The 17,895-nt window shown below is 40.1% G+C and overlaps 1 long non-coding RNA gene across 1 annotated transcript in view; it reads left to right on the top strand.

Moving 5' to 3' along the window:
* LOC308565926 overlaps window positions 1–13,039 on the top strand; it is an 86,094-nt gene extending 73,055 nt beyond the window's left edge. The window contains exon 3 of the long non-coding RNA XR_014000088.1: window positions 12,356–13,039. This is a non-coding gene — a long non-coding RNA (uncharacterized lncRNA). The remainder of the gene's footprint in view (window positions 1–12,355) is intronic.
* Window positions 13,040–17,895: the final 4,856 nt, after the last annotated feature.

The following is a 17,895-nucleotide window of genomic DNA, read 5'->3' as shown; positions in this document are numbered from 1 at the left end:
AGTATATTGCCTGCTTTGCATCATTTCAGATAGATTCTAGTAATTTCAGATAGATTCTTACCTATTTTCAGAAATTTGTGTTCTAGTAATTCATTTAGGAGCAACAGACAAAGTTCCACTTATCCTATTACAAATTATCTATGAAAAGGAGAGCTGCATACTTTTTATACCTTTACCAAGGAGTAAAATAAAATGGCAAGAGAAAGCATTTAGGGAAACTCTACTGAAAACATAGGTACCAATTCCAAAGGAGCCCAGTACAGCGTAAATACTAACAGCAGCTTCATCCTTTGAATTGGGTCGCGCGTGCTGAACCAAGGCATTGCCAGGGCCCTTGTGAATTGGCTGCCTTGAGTGTGGATGTATTACACTTGGATTTCGCAAACTCTCCCAAGATGAATCTTCAAACCAGGGACCTGCTTGTAACAAGTGTAAGAATAACAGCCATGTCAATAACAATAACTAATATCTTGAATTTAAATGGTATTTTGAAATTTTACCAAATGCTATAATATTTATTATGCAATTTGATTTTTACAAAAGCCCTACCATGATGGTGAGAAAATAATTCTTCTTACCCAGTTTTTCAGATGAGGAAAGTAAGATTCACCTCGCTTGAGGTTACATGCCTTACATAGAGTCACCAGAGAGAGTGGCCTTCTAATTTCACCCGCCAGCCATCAGTTTCAATCCCACAGCCCTGCAGCAACATCGTATTATGAGTGGTTTAGGTTCAAAATGTAAAACTTATGGCAGAAACTGAGTGAGGCCAAAAGAACTGAAAATGCCCCTATCATTACCAGCAGGACTGGCTTCTTTGTGGCTTAAAAAACAACTAACTTTAAAAAAAAACCCACATTTTTAAATGTATTCAATTCCTGGACATTAAATGCATGTATGATGCAACACCACTGAATTTCTGTAGTAATGTTGGAAGCCATTATCACTTATTTTACAGAGAATATATTGTCTAATGGTCCATAACTCCCTCAATTTCTCCTCTAGGATTGTTATTCTCTGCTTAAAGAGAACCTCCATTGCTCTAAATTTTAGAGAAATCCTAAGGGTTCTGGGATTCAGAGCCTGCGGTCATCAAGCAGGCCCATTATGAAGAACTAATGACTTTATCGTCTGAGCTTTAAAATGACCCTATTTCGTCAGCTTTGTTGCTAAACAATTCTTCACAGCACAGTTCTCTCTTGCATACTATTTGGACTTCAGCTAACCCACATACTTTCTGGGAACTTTCCCAGATCTTTGAACATACATAGTAAAAGCAGAGGATACACATATTGATTCTTTGCTCTTACAAAATTTAATGGTAGGAAACCTGCCATGTGGCTTAGTGTCAGGTGTCTGATGTCTTATGAGTGAGGCCATGAGGAAAAATGATTGCAGATGAAAAGAAGCCCCCAGATTCTGCTTTGCTACCACAGATTTATAAGAAATGGGAGTTCAGGGATTTTATTTTTTGATGCTTCTATATTTTTCTAATATTCTAGCGTCTTCACCATTTTGAGTCCTAAGCTATACCAAGATAACTTGTGGTAGCTTTTAGTTCTAAAAGACATTTCTAACAGATGATTGAAGGCTTAAAACCACGGATACTTCTGAGAAATCCAGGGTTATTTCTGAAACAATTGTCAATAAAATTGAAAAAATAAGACAACAATAATAGTAATAAAATCAATTGAGGATTTTAATTTTGGAGTTTAAAATACTCAAATTCTACCACTCACTGGTAGAAGAAGGTTTTGGCAATTTACTTAAAATTTCCAAACTTTAGGCTCTTCCCCACCCCACCCCCCACTTTTCCTTTTCTGACCCCTTTCAAAGAAATGGGGTGAGTGATCTAGCAGGAAATAGGGATTTATGTTCTTTCAACTTTTCCCTTCCTCCTCATTTTAAGGTAGTAAACATGCCTTGTAGTGTCTTGCCTTTGGAATATTTGTAATGCATTCTGTAGGAAGCATAAGCTGAGCCATGCTCTTTCTGTTCTGTTAAACTTTACATTTTATGATCTTAAAGCCATGAAGGATTATGCTAGTTTTCTCAAAAGGGGAAAGTCGGGGTGGGTGTATAAATCAGAAACAAGTTGAGCAGGGAGAGGAACTACTGAGAAAACAGGAAAGTTTATGCTACCTAAGAAGAGAGGGTACTTATGTTTAGGGATTTGGTTGCCTTTGGGATGATAACATCTGGCAGGGAAATGGTCGCTATCTGCTAAGCCTCCCACCCTTGCTTGAGCATCACATACCTCAAGCCTCATAGGAAAACAGAAGAGCAACCTCTCCTGAAGTGACCACATGGACTGGGACAGTGGGGGGTGTCTGAGGGGACACCAGTATGGATGGGTGACCAAAGATTAGATGGGCCTCCCCCGAGTCTTAGTGCTATTTTGATCCTGGTGACTTGTGCAACTCTGGAGTGAATAATTGGGCATGATCCAACAATAACAGGTTAGATGACCTTCCAACCCATTAAGCTGGGGAGCAGAGTCAGCACTAGGTTTACAGAAAATAAATTTTAATGAGATATTTCTTGCACACCTTATATTATGGGTTGAGACTCCGATGAATAGCTTGATGTACATTGTTTCCCCTCCTTACTGTCCTCCTTCCCTCCTTTCTTCTTCTTTCTTTGTGTCTTTCTGTATCTTCTTTCATTTTCTCTGAATCATAATTAATACTGACTTTCTGGACTGATTAGTGTTAATGGAGCAGTGGTCCCAGTTTTATTCACTCGTTGTCCACAAAGCTCTGAATAAAATAAAAAGGACTGTCCAACAACCACAGCTAATCCTTTTATTCTCCATCAGTCACAAACTGTACAAGTAGGAATTGGTTGGTCAACAAGAATTTTAGAAGATAATCTGATGCATAACCCTAACTGAAAAATGGTATATCTCCATGAGCAGGAGTCAGTCCTGTGAGCAACAAATGTCCCTATAGAGATAGCAGCAGCACTCAACATTGTACTCAAGATAAAATAGCATCATAAGTCTCAGAAATGACAACTTCTTAATGTAAGTAGAAATAATGGTGTCTTTCCCCTTAATAGTCATATGAATTAAAATGGAATCAACTATTGTAAATGGTGGTAGCTAAAGTTTTTGTTTGCCCAGAAGGTTTCTGCCTCATCACCACTCCCACCTCTCTGCTGACAGAGCCCGTTTTCTCATGGAGAATCCTTTCCACAAGCTTTGGTGCAGAAGGTGGGCCACGGAGCTCTTCATAAGACCTGACCAATCAGCACAATGCTTTCACTCACCACAGTGATTGTTTCAATGTTACCACAAGGTCATCAATCAGAAAGTTCAAGAAATAACTTTACAGTAGTATCTCTAGCTTTATGTGGGAATAAACCTAGAATTGACAGTTGCAATTTTTGCCAACCACACAAGGAGAATGTATCTAAAAATAAAGGCATTTGAGTTTCTGACTCCAGCCTAGCTTAGTCTTTAGTCTCCTGGACTTCTTAGGTACATTAGTGAATATAAATTGCTTCCTCCCCTTTTTTCTTAAACTTTTTTGAGTTGGGCATCTGTCTCTTGTTTTCAAAAGTTCCTGATTAATACGGAAATCATTTCAAGTCAGGGAATAACTTGTAATCTATAAGGGAAAACACCAGATTCCTTCAAAGTAATTCAGAATATTTGTAGTAAAAGGGCTGGTCATGGTAATAGCATATTTTTAATAACATAAACATGAACTCTGTCTCTCAGTGGCATGTCCAGCCTTGTTTGCTAGTAAAAGCTTCCAGTAGGGATCATTCTGTGAGAAAAAAAAGAAGAAAAAAAAAAAGAATTTGCTCTGTTCTGCAAGTTTTATAATTTCTGAAATGGGAATTATTTCCATGAAGAAGGCTGCGGTAAACCCATAATGGTTTTCATAGAAGATAATCACTATGTATCAATGTGCAGTTGTAACCAGAAGTTTTTGTCTATTAAATGCAATGCATTGTTAAGTCACAGAACGTTATGAAACAGTACACTAAACCTAGATAATGAAGGGCTATATTATCTGCCAAAAAATGTTGCCAATGCTCTGGATTCTTTCACTTGAGAGAGATGGTATTTGGTTCATTTACTGGGCTTGTTGGATGAGTGAGTGAACTGAGTACTGCCAGACGCCCTTGCAGTGACTGAGACTAATAGGCAGCCAGCAGGTGGAGCCAGGTGGAGGCAGATCTTGGGGTGCCTTGGACTTTTGATGACCTACCCCCAGCCCTGGTGCTGGTACAGGCAGGCCTTGGTACACAGCTTGGTCCTTTTTGTGCACACCCAGGCCCAGCAGAGTCAGTCACAGACCACAGACTGTGTATCACTTTATAGCTCCAAACAGGTTTCCCAGGGACAGTAACGGGCAGCATCTGACATTGGCCTGCACCAGAGTTCTTCCCAAGAGACCCAAGAACTAACGCACCCAGCGGCCCGCTTTAGACAACATCAGAGCAGGATCCAATAAGCTTTACAAGCAGCATATCCAAAGGGAGATCTCAGCAAGTACAAGATGCTGCTGAGGTGAATTCTGCTGCATGTGGTTAACACTTGCAGAGCAGCTCATACACTGTGGTCAGGGTTGATCCTCATAGTCAGCCAGCCTGAGAGTTTACTGCACCCATTAATGAGCCAATAGCAATCAAGACTCAGTTACAACAGGAGGGCTCACATAACCCACATGAGGGACATTCCTGGAACACCCAGCTCAGGCGATCAAAAAGAGTTCATCACTGGGTCCACAGGACACCTACTAAATAAGGCCACCCTACCAAGACTGGGAGGCATAACATATCTACCCCATACATAGAAACAAAGAAGCAGCCAAAATGGGGAGACAAAGAAACATGCCCCAAATGAAACAACAGGTGAAATCTCCAGAAAAACAGATAAATGAAATGGAGGCAAGCAATTTATCAGATATAGAGTTAAAAAAAAATGGTTATAAGAGTGCTCAAGAAACTTAGAACAGCAGCATGAAGAAAAGTCATAGAAATCAGAAAAAAGAACCAGTCAGAAATGAAGAATACAATATCTGGAATAAAGAAGACATTGGAAGGGATAAACAGTAGGTTAGATGAAGCAGAGGATCCATTCATCAATTTGGAAGACAAGGTAGCAGAAACACCCAATCAGAGCAGCATAAAGAAAAAGATTTTAAAAAGTGAGGATAGCTTAAGGGATCTTTGGGACAACATGAAACGTAATAACATCCTCATAAGAGGGGTACCATAAGGAGAAGAGAGGGAGCAAGGGATCAAGGACCTACTTGAAATAATGACTGAAAACTTCCCTAACCTGGTGAAGGGGGGGAAAAAAGCACACAATCCAGGAAGTGCAGAGTCCCAAACAAGATGGACCCAAAGAGGCCCACACCAAGACATTTCTTAATTAAAATGGCAGAGGTTAAAGATGTAGAGAGAATCTTAAAAGCAGCAGAAGAAAAACAGTTACCTACAAAGGAGCTCCCATAAGACAGTCAGCTGATTTCTCAACAGAAACATTTCATGCCAGAAGGGATTGTCATGAAATATTCAAAGTAATGAAAAGCAAGGACCTACAGCCAAGATTACTTTACCCAGCAAAGCTATCATTTAAATTTGGCGAAATAAAGAGCTTCCCAGACAAGAAAAAGCTGAAGGAGTTTGTTACCACCAAACCAGTAGTGCAAGAAATATTAAAGGGTTTTCTTTAAGGAGAAGAAAGAAATTACAAAAAAACAAAGGAACATAGTTATAAAGAATAAAATAACAATAAATATGTACCTATCAATAATCACTTTAAATGTAAATAGTTTAAAATGCCCAGTCAAAAGACATAGGGTAGTTGAATGGATAAGAAAATAAGACCCATATATATGCTGTCTACAAGAGACTCACCTCAAAATGAAAGACACACATAGATTAAGAGTAAAGGGATGGAAAAAGATATTTCATGCAACTAGAAATGAAAAAAGAAGCTGGGGTAGCAATATTTATATCTGACAAAATAGACTTTAAAACAAAGGCTATAGTAAGAGACAAAGAAAGACACTACATAATGATAAAGGGAGCAATCCAACTAAAGGATATAACCCTTGTAAACATTTATGCACCCAACATAGGAGCACCTAAATATATAAAGCAAATCTTGATGGACATAAAGGGAGAGCTCAACAGTAGTACAGTCACAGCAGGTTATTTTTAACACCCAATTGACATCATTGGATAGATCTTCCAGAAGAAAATCAAAAGGAAATAGCATCCTTAAATGACACATTGGATCAGATAAATTTAATTGATATCTTCAGAGTATTTCACCCCAAAGCAGCAGAATTTATATTTTTTCCAAGTACATATGGAACATTTTCTAGGATAGCCCATGAGTTAGGATACAAAACAAGTCTTAATAAATTTAAGAAGATTGAAATCATATCAAGCATCTTCTTTGACTATAATGGTATAAAACTATAAATCAACCATAAGAAAAAAAAACTAATAAACACACAAAGACATGGAGGCTAAATAGCATGTTACTAAATAATGAATGGGTTAACAAGGAGATCAAGAAAGAAATCAAAAGATACCTTTCAAGGTAAATGAAAATGAGAATACAACAACCCAAAATTTATGGGACACGGTGAAAGCAGTCCTAAGAGGGAAATTTAGTTGGTAGACAAAATTTTCTAGCTTCTTTCCAATATATTATTGTTTGTGGTCAGAGAATCTAATTTGTCTAATTTGTACTATTGAGGAACTGAGGCCCTCAGTTCAAAACCACTGGGAGAAAATGAGTCCTGCCAACAACTACTAAAGTAAATTTGGAAACAGATCTACCCCCAGTTGAGCCTTAAGTTGACTGCAGTCTTGTGGGTGATCCAGCACCAAAGCACTCAACTAAGCTGCACTGGATTCTAGGTCCACAGAAACTGTGAGCTAATAAATGTGTTATTATAGGCCACTAAAAAAATACTTAAAATGTTCCCTTGTAGAAAGTTGTCACTGCTAGTGATTTACATGTCACAATCAAGGAATTAAGGGGAATTTTTCTCTTTTGATTTCAGGTCTCAGGTTGTGGTCTGGCCCTGTTATTTCTTTCTATATTCATATGCATCTTTGTTTAGGAAAACAAGAGAGACAAGTGCATTCTGGGTGGAGAGAAGAGCAAGAGCCAGTAAGAATCTATTCCAGGGGGCAGGGAAGAGTCAATTAGCATAACAGAGGCAAAGCTATAAATTTAAGAAATAACTTTGTGGGGGATCCTGAAGAGTTTGGATTTTTATCTCATTGGTAAAAGATCAAAACCAGAAATGCTAGCCAAGGCCTGGTAAGTTACAGAAATAAGGGAGGGAGTGCTAAGCATGAGCACATAGGCTCCTCTTGGGAACAGGCCTGGGGAAAAGCACGCTGTATTACTGGTGAATCCTGTCATCTAGCTCTAGCAGAAGATGGCCATGTTTGATAGCGAGCTCAGGCAGAGTTGCCAGTTCTTGAGATTGCTCAAGAAAAAAAAAAAATCTCAATTTATGTGAAATCTACTGATCTTAAATTTTGGCTTAAATTTTTAAGTTGTGGGTGAAATTAAACATTTATTTGTAGCCCAAGTGCTGTTCATGGTGGGCAGTCATTTTGGTGGAAGAGAAGCTTGTGAATTGACTGATGTCTTAGGAAGAAGAGTCAGTGTTTATTATAGACTGGAGATGTAAAAGGGAAATTGCACTAGATCAATGAAATAGGAAGACTTTATTTAAGATCATTGTACTAGGGAAGAGAGACCACTGCAAAGAAGGAAATATTGAACACACTTCCGCTGAAACAAAAAAGGCAAGAGAATTTTTAAGTCTTGGAGTATGCTAGTGGAAAAGTACTGAACTGTATTTGCTTATTAACTTTTATCAAAGTTAGGCTCCCACCCTTCCATAGAGACTAGGAGATAGAGATGTTGTATTCTCAATAATTGTATTTCAAAAATGGTTCCCAGTCCTTGAGAAAGACAGTCCTCTGTTGTAGAAGATTTGCATCTCAAAGAGGCAGAGAAAGAATCTATAGCTGCAAGTTTTCTAAAGTAAAGCCTTGAAGAAAAGGGAGATCAGAGGTCTACAGTCAAGAAGAAACTTGTCTAAAATCTAATCAAGCTGAGGAAAATGTTAACTCTGTTTTGGTCAGAGGATAAATGCAGGGAGATGAGTTAGGGGCTATGGGTATAGTCCACTTATTAGATTCTGAAGTCCAAAGTGAGGGACTAATGCCCGATTTGGGAAAATTTGTAAAGGCTTTGACATGGACCAGAAAAAAGATTACTAAGTGCTTTCAGTGGAAAAGTAGGTATTTTCTAGGGTTATCTGATTCCATGGGGTTTGTGCCTTTAAAGGTCTGTGAGATATTTTACAATATAAATTGTAGTTAACTGATAGCAATTCAAATGTATCTTTTTCATAGACATGCAAATGAGATCTGTCTGCTGCGGGAGCAATTCCTTTTCCTTTCCCCTGCACTCATGAGCCAGTTTTCATCTACTTGTAAATTATTTATATCTCTGTATAAATTCATTTTAGTATTTGTTATTACTTATATATGTGTAGTTCTTTGAACGATAGGGACACCTTACTGGTTCTCTGTTAATGAGTTAATACAATGTTTGACACATGTTCATTTTATCTTTACATGAGAGTCTTGATTTTAGCTTTTTAAAAAAACTCTCCTTTAATACCCATAATAGAAAAGAAGGTATAAATGTAAGAGTTTGAAAGGGTAGAATTGACATGACCCAGTGTCAAATGTGGGGTTCAAGGGAGAGGAAAAAGATAAAGCTGCTGTGGAATTGTGTACCGAGGTGCCCGGATGGGTAACTGATCATAAACAGAAACAGGGGAAGCAGGATGAAGGAAAGTCTGGGTATTGCAGGGAAAGAAGAGCCATTCTTTCTTTTACAAGTACAGTACTGAGCTTCAGAGGAGGTTATAGTATCCTGGTGAAAACATCCAGCCAGCCTTTTAAAAGATGTGATTGGAGCTCCTGAGAGAGGTCAAGGAGAGAGGCATCAGCCTGGGAATTGTCTGCATAGGGGTGGCCAGTAGAGTAGATGATACACCTGAAAGAGGGAAGGGAAGGGAAGGGAAGGGAAGGGAAGGGAAGGGAAGGGAAGGGAAGGGAAGGGAAGGGAAGGGAAGGGAAGGGAAGGGAAGGGAAGGGAAGGGAAGGGAAGGGAAGGGAAGGGAAGGGAAGGGAAGGGAAGGGAAGGGGGAGAGGGGAGGGAAGGGAAGGGGGAGAGGAGAGGGAAGGGAAGGGGGAGAGGAGAGGGAAGGGGGAGAGGAGAGGGAAGGGGGAGGGGAGAGGAAAGGGGGAGGGGAGAGGAAAGGGGGAGGGGAGAGGAAAGGGGGAGGGGAGAGGAAAGGGGGAGGGGAGAGGAAAGGGGGAGGGGAGAGGAAAGGGGGAGGGGAGAGGAAAGAGGGGAGAGGAAAGAGGGGAGAGGGGAGGGGAGGGGAGAGGGGAGGGGAGGGGAGGGGGGAGGGGGGAGGGGAGGGGAGAGGGGAGGGGAGGGGAGAGGGGAGGGGAGAGGAGAGGAGAGGAAAGGGGAGAGGAGAGGAAAGGGAGGAGCTGAAGGCGGCGCCTGGGCATCACGCTTCAGGACAGGTTGATAACGTGAGGCAGCAAAGCAAAATAAATAATGAAATCTTCGCTAGTTTTTTCCAGGAGTAGGAACCCTTTTAATCCCCCTTCTGTTTCTCCGAGAATTTTGTCTTAAACCTGATAGCTTTACTCCTGCCTATAACCTCTTTTCTTCAATCACACACCCTGGCCTCCAGCTCCAGTATTCATTTCTCTCCCATGACAGTTCAAACTCTGTCTGTCGGATCACTTGGCATCCAAGGATCCATGGGTGAGTCTCGGAGCTGCCATTTGAAGCTGTGCCACTAAGCACAAGTGAATTAACTTCTCTGAGCATCGGTTTTCTCATATGACAAAAGCTGACAATTATGCTTTCTCTCTATATAATTCTGAGAAATAAGTGAGATAACACGAGGCAGTGTGTACTACAGCACTTGGCGTACAGTAAATGTTCTTGGAATCTGAGTCTGAATTGCCAAATAGGCTACCCAATGATGGCATGATTCATCTGTAACTTTTGCTTGCAGCTGAGAGATTTACAATTATTCCACATTTATTGGGGAACAACTACTTACCTCAATGAAAAATTATGCTTTCTTTATATTCCAAGAGAATTAACTTTTCTCTAAATTGCATTTTCTTATTACTTTTTTCCCTTGGCTTTAGTGTACATGGGAAACACTTTCTTCTCTTTGCTTATGCCTCATTTCATGATAGGTTGTCATAAGTTTATAAATGCAGACCACAAAAACATCCCAGAAATCTGGAATGGTAAAACTAGAGCTTAATCAAATTCATAACTTTGGTTTAATGTGGACCTTTATATCTTTTCTCTAAAACTCCACGTTGTAGGAAGCATGTAGGTGGCGTGCTCTAAGAGCTCAGGAGTGATTAGGCCATTTACTTTCTGCCTCTGTCACCATCTGCTTTTTTGGGTACATTTTATGCAGCTTTTCTTAAATACGTATTTATAATTGAGAGGTTTTGTAGCCCATCATGTGCCTTTTATTGGCTGCTGAGTTCACATGAAACTTTCCGTAGGAATCAGCCTGAGAAGAGTGCTGCTTTATTTTTATCTTCAAGATACCCAACCCAATTGGAGGGGGAAAAGAATGTCTGTGGGATCCTGTTAAATTTCCATCCCTTCTCCTACAGTTTCATCAGGATCAAACAGATTCCACATATCGGCAGCCACACAGAGAGAGCAGAGACCAAATCAGATGAATACGTGAAGCTGCGATAAAGGAGTTTTATAGAAAGGAAATAAAGGTCTAACAGGCGTGCTGGCTGGCAGTTGAAGAAAGTGCTACTGTCATTATTAAAGAGAAATGAATATACTTCCAAGGCTTAGAAAACATCGTATAAAGTATTGCCAGTGGACCCAATGCTGGGTGACTCATTCGTTTCGTCTTACTGTAAATGGGAGAGCCAAGTGCCTATTTAGAAAAAATTGTTGATAATGATAAGGTATAAAATAAAACACTTTAATAATTTTAAGATTTGTCAGATCCTTTGTTTGTGCAAGAATTATGTTTAGTAACCTGGCATCCATTTGTCTAATCCTAGCAATAGCTCTATGAGGCAGGGGCTAGCATTAGCCCCATCTTACAGGTGAGAAAACTAAGCCCAGAAAAGTTAGGGAAATGCTCAAGGTCTATACCGGAGCCAATATTTGTGCCTACGCTGTTAGGCACAAAGTTTACCCACAATCATTCTGCTAAAAAGTTCATGCTACTTTTTAAGTATCCAGTTACTTTACTTATGAACAATTCTCTCCAACTAGGGTACAAAGTAGAAGAAAGCCAGTGCAACAATTAGAAATAGGTTTACCTCTTTAGTGAATTTATTAAATAATGTGTTTTAAAATTTTTATTTCAGTTCCTTTCATTACATTTTTAAGGTACTGATATAGTCTAAGGATGTTTATTGATTATTTGTAGATTGAGTACCATCCAAATTACTAACTAGATCTTTTCCTTTCCTTCTTTCTCCTTCCTTCCTCCCTCTCTGCCTTCCTTCCTTTCATTTGGCAAATATTTATTGAATACTTACTAAGCTCTGGCAGTGGAGCAACAAAAAGCTTCCTGTACTTAAAAAGCTTTCATTCTAGCCCGGCTGGGCGTGGCTCAGGGGTTGAGCGTCGACCTAGGATCCAGGAGATCGGGGTTCGATTCCCGGTCAGGGCACATGCCCAGGTTGCAGACTGGACCCTGGATCCTGGTCAGCGGCGTGCAGGAGGCAGCAGATCAGTGATGACTCTCTCATCGTTGATGTTTCTATCTCTCCCCCTCTCCCTTCCTCTCTCTGAAATCAATAAAGATATATATAAAAAAAGCTGTCATTCTAAAAGTTCTAAACAAATAGTAAGTAAATACGGATATTTCAGTTAAAGATCAGTGGCATGAAGATCATAAAACAGAGTGCCGTGGTGGTGACTGGGGAGTGGGGCTCCTGTAGACTAGGTGGGCACGAAAGGCCCGTTACATTTGTCCCTGTGACCTGAATGACAAGGAGGATCCAGCTGCCCAAAGGACTGAGGTTAGGCCTCCCAGACAGAAGGAACAGAAAGGACAGAGGCCCTAAGGGCAGAAAGACTGGTTAATCACATATCATCTATGGAGGCTGGTTTGTTGTGACAAGGAGATTTTCTTGTGACTACACTAGTCTACCTAGATCCCTATTTCATTTTCCTTTAAGTCCCCATACAGGGGTCACAGCTGAGGCCAATGGCATTGACATCCTCTTGCCCTCTCCCCTCCCCCTCTTGCAGGCTCAGCACCACCCAGAGTCTAAGGCAGCTGAGAAGCGAGAGGGACTTGAGGAGATCTAGATCCAAGACTCAGTGCCAAAGCCCACTTCAATACACCAGGCTCCTATTGCCTTCAGAGGATGGGGAAGATCCGTGCTTAAAAATGAACTATCATCCGCACGATGCAATGATTCAGCACTGAAGAGAAATGAACTAGTAAGCCATGAAAAAACATGGAAGAACCACCGTAAATGCATATTACTAAGCGAAAGCAGCCAATCTGAAAAGATACACATTGTATGGTTCCAGCTACATGACATTCTGGCAAAGCTAGCGCTATGGAGACGGTAAAAGGGCCCGGTGGTGGCCAGGGTGGAAAGAGGGAGAGAGGCGGGTAGGCAGAGCACGAAGGACTCTCAGGGCAGTGAAATTCACCTGCGTGATATGATGATGTGGATACGTGTCATCGTATATTTGTTGAAACCCACAGAATGTACACCACCAAGAGCGAATCCTACGTAAAGTACGGATTTGGGGGGATGACAGTGTGTCAGTGCAGGTTCTTCCTTGGGACGAAATGCACCACCTGGCGAGCGATGTTGATCATGGAGGAAGCTGTGCGTGTGTGCGGGCTGGGGGCACGTGGGAAATCTCTGCACCTCCATCTTAATTTTGTTTAAACCTAAAACTGCTCTAAAAAATAGCCTTACAAATAAACTATCACGACTTTATATTTTTTTTAATGATAAAAGCTCTGATCACTTTTAGTATGTGGGGGTTGATACTAACCAAAATACTAAAATGTACTCATTCTACTACAGAATGGGTCTTAGGAAGAATTTTATTTCACATGAGTAAGGGGTCATGTATAAATTGCTTTTAGCATATAATTTCAAACACATTGTTATAATGTGCCTATAACATGCATGGTACAACATTTAAGATTTAGGAAAGACAAAATGAAAAAGTGAGGTAGTTTTTTTCCCCCCATGTAATTAGTGTTAACCTCACTAGCACGGTGCCCTAAAGTTTGACTATATTATTTTTGTAAATAGGTTCAACTTGTCAGGCCAAACTTTTTCCTACCACCTTCCATGTATTCTCCCTTATTGAAGCTAATATTGCTCCCAGATTTCAGTATTATTGAACCTGTATTATAGGAGCATGGCTGAGGTTACTTGTTAATCCCCTCCAAATTCAGCTAATTAAATGGAAAAATGTGAGTAAAATTAAGCATTTGTTACTACAGTGAAACATTTACTTGAACTGAATTTTTCTTTTTTGGACTGGTGGTTTTGGCATTGTAAATCTGCCTTCCAAATTCACCCACAAACACGTTTCTGTGGAAACAGAGCCACAAATAGAAGCAGTGGTTATTGATTTTCTTTGGGGGCTACCACCTGGTTTCTGCAAAACCCTGGAGAGCATATGCTAATTTCCATGTGCATTTTATCTCCTTTCTCTCCCCCCCCCACACCCCTACCCACAGGGGTTTAACATAAAACAGGCCTATCTATTATGTATCAAAAAGCTAGTGGATCTGTTGATAAAACAAAGAGAGTCTGACCTCTGTTGGTTCATTAAAGCCTCCTGACTGTGGCCTCTTCTATGGCCAGTGTCATTGTTTTTTGAGAACCCCACCCAGGCTCAGGCAGCTCCTCCACCTTTGGCTGAGCTCAAGTGCTGCATCCAACATGTTCTTTCCTGTGCTCCCTGATGCTCCTCAGCTTCTCCAAACTTTGGTCACACTTTATGCTTTCATCTGGGCCCTCCACCTGCTTGTCATGCCTCTTAGCTCTTGCCTCAGCTACCTCCCACCCATCCAGCTGATTGTATTATAGACATTTCTTCTTTAAGAAGCCTTTCCTGATCCTTCCTTTAGACTAGGTTGGATGTGCCTGCTAAATATTTCTGTAGCTCCTATAAATGGTAATAATAAGGCTTAGGCTGTATTTTAGAAGACTGTAGAAAGCTTAGATGAAATAAAGGAAAAGATTGGCAATAGTGTATTACCTTTCTGTGGCTACTATAAAAAAAAACCCACAACTTTGGTGATAAAACCAATAAACAAAAGTGTATTCTTTCACTGTTGTGTTGTGGAGGCCAGAAGTTCAAAATCAGCATGCCTTGTCTATAAGGGAGATTTGTTCCTTTCCTCTCCCAGCCGTGGTGGCTGTTGGCGATCCTTGGCTTGAGACTGTGTCACTCCAATCGCTGCCTCCATGGCCATGTTGCCTTCTCCTGTCTGTGGATCTCTCTTGTGTTTCTCTTATAAGGACGCTTGTCATTGAATAATCCAGGATGATTTCCTCACCTTGAGATCCTTAGTTAATTACATATGCAAAGACCTTTTCTCCAAATAAGGTAATATTTACAGATTCTGAGGATTTGGCACCTAAACAATATAAAGAAAAGCAGTTATTAATAATGAGTCCAATGATGATAATGACCTGTTGACAGCGCTCTTTAGGCCAGTGTCTGTACCTAGGTGGACTGTGTCATGATAATTCCCCATCAGCGACTTCACTCCTGCTGCTGTCTTCACTGGAGAGACTCTTGCTATTATGTCTTACCCACTCTTCCAAGTTCAGCTCAAGTTTAACCTACTCTACAAAGCCTACCAGGAACAGTAGTGTTGATAATAAAAGCACCTAACATTTATCAGGGCCTTTCAACCTGCCAGGCACGGTACAAAGAACATTAATTTCCCTACTAATACTCGACTGCTCTTTCTTCTTTTGCCTTGCTATAACATTTATATCTGTACCACCTTAAATGCTATTTAATTATATACTGTCAGATATACTAATTGTAGGCTATGCCTTTAGCCTATATATAAATTCTTTATAATATATGCCACTTACGTAATGTTTTACTACTACCACTACTACTATGGCGAACGTGGGCCAGGAACCTAGCTATGTATTCAGATGATCACTTTTAATCCTCAAAGCAACTTTGCACTTCCTTTAGTCTCACTTTTCAGACGAAGAAAACAAGTTTTACAGTTAATTGCCCATGGTCTATAAGTGATGGGACCATAATTTGAGCCAAAGCTGTCTAACTTCAGAGACCACAGGAACTTCTGTATCTTCTGTATTTTCTACTCTATCTTCTAAGGGTTGGCCTTAACTTCCCGTGCATTCAGGTAGATTTGAAGCTTCTTAAGGCCGTACTTCTGCCTTCTAGAATTGTCTACTGTGATGCTGAGGCCCTGGAGTAAAAGTTTTGCCTTGTCTTGTCTTGTCTTTGAATGTACTGGATGATTATTTAAAGAGTTCCTTTAGCCAGTGGCTGTAAGTTTGGTCCCCTTAGCAAGCAGGTCATATCTCTAAAGTCCTTTGCAATGCACATGTAAACTGGTCATGAGACTCAGCTCAAAATGACAAAAACTACTCCCTCGTCCTACCACCCGCCCCGCTTTTTAAGTCTGTCCTCGTCATAGGTAGGGAGTCAAGAAAATCAGCATACATTATTTCCCTTCTTGCTGCATTAATAGCATCAGTAGGAGGCTGCGGTAGAGATTCTGAACCCTGTGGCAGACCTCTCCAAGCTCTGAATAGAGGGACAGAATTGCAGGGTCATTCAAGAATTTCTAGGACTGAGCTATTTGCTATTCTTCAACAGCACAACCTTTGTCCTCTCAGCACGGTGTCCACATACGCCACGATCTGGTAAGATTTCCTTGCCATGAACTTCACTCGTTAAAAGGAACAGAAGATGATTAAACAGCCAAGATTAAAAACCATAGTGTTTTTCTCTCTCAAAACATCCTCTTTTCTAGTTGACATCAGCTCAGCTAGAACACAGCAGAACTATGGATTTTAACACAACACAGAAAAAATACCATTCAATTTTCTCCAACTTTGATGTTGGTTTAATTAGTTAAGTTTCAGTTTACTTAGGGACAATTTGTGTTATGGTTCCTCTAAAATAACAGAATATTTTTAAGAAATACATTTTAAATTTTCTTTTGTATCAATGAAATGAGGAAAATGTTTAAATATTCTCTTAAGAAATATCAAAAGTTGCTGTTAAAATTACCAGACTAATCTGGCAAATCAAAAAGTGAGCTCTTGTGCTCTAGAAATATTTACTTTGTTAGGTGGGTTTTAGAAATAAAACAATGACCTATTTTCTTATAGCAGTCATTCATTTCTAAATGGTGATGATATGATGTGAGAACCTGGTCTCAGGATTGTTCATCTTTATCGTATTTGATCTTCACAACAGTTTTATGAAGAAGCCACTACTTTTACGTTCAATGAATTAGTAAAGGAAATTAAAAATCAGAGAAATTATGTAATTTCCCCAAAGTCATACATCTAGTAAAGGGTACTGCTAAATCTACTGGCCTCTCCCAAAATAGTTGCCAATACTTTGCTTTTTATGAGTAAGCATTTTATAAAAGTGACAATGTGACCACGCTGAACTCTATCTGAGCCCTTTGCTCCTGGAAAGCAGTAATGGCTGAGGAATCCTCCCACCCTTTAAGGACTACCCTGTGGTGCAGTTTGAGATAAGACCCCCTTACCCATCCTTCCTCAGAACCCCAATAAACTCCAGGATGACTTTCTTGCTTACCTCTAAAAACCCAGAGGCCCTTTCCCTGTTCTTTGGGACATGTCCCATTAATGAATATTGTCCGTATTGCGATAGTTTACATAAAACAGCCTCCTTGTCTGGTGCATCTGTCTTTCGCAGTTTGGTGCCGCAGCTCGGGTAGGACCAGACCTCCCTTTGGGTTTCTGTTGACTCCCCCAGGTACGGAGGCCTGTTGAAGGCCTGCGCTCTGTTCCCGACTAGTGATTGGCCACTCGGTGGTGAGTCTGATTCCTGGGCCCGCACTATGGACTCGTGGCCATTGGTACCATGTAAGTATTTGATTTTGATATTTTTTGAATGCACGCTTGATTTCTGGTGCCAGCTTTTTTTTGGTTTTGTAGTCTGATCATTTGGTGGTCTCTATAAAGAAACTGATGGTTTGTGGAGATCTTGTCTCTGTCAGATGAAAGATGACAGAGATTCTGGTTTGTTAGTGTTTTCCGTTTGTCTATTTTTATGTTTTGAATGCAAATCAATTAAGAACTTATACCCACTAGGAAGAGAACAGCTCTTTGAAGGACCAGTGAGTTTTTTATTTTGGTGTTTATGCTTGACCTGTGACTGAAACTTTAGAATTGAAAGTATACAGTTTCTTTCTCTCTGTCTGTATGTTTATGCCTGCCACTGATAAGCCCTTACCTCTTATTGTATGAGTGTATAATATTTTCCCTACCTCCAGGTCACATTACCAAATTTGATTATAAGATCTCTTTAAGGAGCTATATTCTGATTGGCTTACTGGTAAATTCCTGCATATATGAAATGAATATTCCTGAAATTCTCAGAAATTAAGGAAATTGAATACTAAGACTTTCAGTGTATCAGATTTTAAGAGGACCCTTACAAAAACCAAATCGAAAATGTTTTACAATTTCAAGCTCACATGAGGTAAATCTTTGACAAATAGAGTTGTTTAATATTTGTGGCTTAATGAAAAAACAAAGATGTTTTCTCTG

Source organism: Miniopterus schreibersii, assembly GCF_964146895.1.
Source record: "Miniopterus schreibersii genome assembly, chromosome: 12".
Taxonomy (NCBI): Eukaryota; Metazoa; Chordata; class Mammalia; order Chiroptera; family Miniopteridae; genus Miniopterus; species Miniopterus schreibersii.
The sequence above is the reverse complement of the archived record's forward strand: the minus strand, read 5'-3'. Positions and strand labels throughout refer to the sequence as shown.